We start from the raw sequence: 2,427 nt of genomic DNA on the forward strand, positions 1-2,427 counted from the left end.
ACAGCAGGGTGCATGTTAAAGGTGATATTTCTAATACCATCTGCTAATGTATCTTAATGGTAATAAAAGGAGCCAAAGACTGCAGTTCTCTCTTCTATATATCAGTTTGCTTCTGCACTGTTCAATGAGAATCTTGCTTCTGAGTTCAAGAGGAGACTTGGATTCTGTCTCCATGTCCCCAGACAGCCCAGCAGGACCTCCATGATGATCTAGGCTTCATTATGTCAGACTGTATATAAACATAGAGTAAGCCATAAATCTAAAGTACTTAAATCCTTGCAATACCAAGAAAGTCAATACAGTCTGCAGCTTTGCAAATGAAGGAGTCACTTTGTGAAAGAGCTGGCTGTAGAAGGTAAAACTTGAGATCCAGAAGGGTCCAGGAACTTCACTGCTGGTGGCCAAGACTAGATAAGGAATTACAGAACATCTGAACCATTGAAGGATCAACAGACTGGCAGATAGATAAATATGCATATATATACATTGGTGCTGGTTCTTCTAATTAGAGTGAATTCTTCCAGGAGCCAGTTGTGGAATAAAAGCAGAGCAGTGGCCAGCCACAGACACACACTTAGTCTGAGAATATTTTTCCACCTTTGTTCCATCTGGAGCAAGGAAGGAGGTGTGAGGAAATAGGATGCTCCTCCCAGCAGGCCTCTAAGTTTTTGAAAGGAATTGTAAAAGACTAAATTAAAGAAAGAGGAAAGAAGCACCCGCTTTTGCCTGCTGTTAATCCCTTTAGGCTGCTTTGAAAAGAATTTGGTAGTATTTCTGCCTGGTACCAATTCATTCTCACATCAGGACCCACTCCACTTCAGAAGACGAGTATGAAGGAGTCTCTGTTAAGCCTGTGAGCAGGTCCATTTAATGGACGGGGAGCAGTTACACACACTGTGCTTCTATGCTATAAATCCTTCAAACCTGTTCCACTGGTGACAGATGGCCTGGTTTGGGATTAATGAAACCAAATATCTGTGCCACTGCATCAAACAGCTGAAGAAACTGGCATCAGATCCCCAACCAGAGAAAAATGTCCGCACTACCCTACTTTTTCCTCCTGGAAATTTTGCAGGGGCGGGGGGGAAGAGAGACTTTGCCATTTGTCTGGGATTTCTGGGCAGCGAGCAGCCTTTCCAGAGCAATCCTTTGCAGCAAGCTGCCTTCTCCCTGGAAGTGTGGACAAATGGCCATTGTATGTGGGACTGGCTGCAGCAGCAAGGGGCGAGCGTGCTTCAGGGCTCCACATCCCAGGGCACCCGGGATGTGTTGTAACACGAGTCGGGTGCCATCGTCGCGGTGGTGCCTGGCCAGTTTGTACTGGATGTGCTCTGTGGGGTGCACAAGGCTGTGTTTTGGGGTTCCCCAGACAGGAATACTGTAGCCGGCTGTGACAGTGTTAGTCGGCTTCAGTGGGGCCCTGGGTGGCTCCAGGGCAGAGCCACACGACTGATGGGCGTAACAATGGCACAAAACTGCCTGCCACAGAGGTTCACTTGGCTACATACTCCATGCTGAAACTGTCACAGAAACAGAAAATAAGCAAGGAGACATTGTATCTGCCCAGTAAAAACACCCAGTAAATTAATATTTTTAATTGCTGTTTCACACAGAAGAAATGAGAAAAAAATACATTCCAAACAAAGAATTAAAATAGTAAAATCAGCACAAAAATGTGTTAAGAAAAGATCCCAGATCAAGTGGCTGTACTGCATGTGGTGACCTTTACAATCATGGTAAAGGAAGTAAGTGCCTAGAGCCTTTCAGACGTGGCAAAATGCTTGACTCCCCAGGGGAGAGCAGCTGCTTCGGTCACATCTTTCAGTGCACTCTGCCTGGAATGCGTGGGAGAGGGGCTGGAACGAGAGGCTCGCATGGGTACAAGACATGGAGATTAGCGTTCAGGACAGACCAGCCAGTCTGTGGCCTCAGCCAGGCAGAACTACCGCTTACCCAATGGCATTTTTTCCTTCCTTGTTTTTTTTTTCGTTTGTTTTCTAGTTTTGGGGGTTTTATTTAACAAAGCGTCAGGTTCTGCTGGCCTGACCCTGCCAGCACCGTAGGCTTGGAGCAAGCCTCCCCTGGTGAATTGGGAGCAAGGTCTGGTCCAGCAGGAGCCTGCACAAGCAAGGTCTAGATACGTGTGTTTGTCCTGATTCAGCACCACTGCCCAACGGGCTGGCCTTGGTTTCTTGCATTTTATCTGTCAGGAAAAGGTTTCTTTTATTTCCTGACACTCTCTCTGTCTTTTGACTGATCCGAATTGGCCCAGTCGTGCTCCCACTGCAGTCTCGGTGGCTCGGCCCCTGCATCCCTCTTACATGAGACTGGCCTTGTGCTTCAGCCTCACAGCTGAGCCGTCACACCACTCCAGTAGCTCATCCTACAGCAGCGTAGTGTCACCACAGAAACAATACAAGCCACGGA

This window comes from Fulmarus glacialis, unplaced genomic scaffold (assembly GCF_000690835.1).
Source record: "Fulmarus glacialis isolate BGI_N327 unplaced genomic scaffold, ASM69083v1 scaffold30632, whole genome shotgun sequence".
NCBI classification, from domain to species: domain Eukaryota; kingdom Metazoa; phylum Chordata; class Aves; order Procellariiformes; family Procellariidae; genus Fulmarus; species Fulmarus glacialis.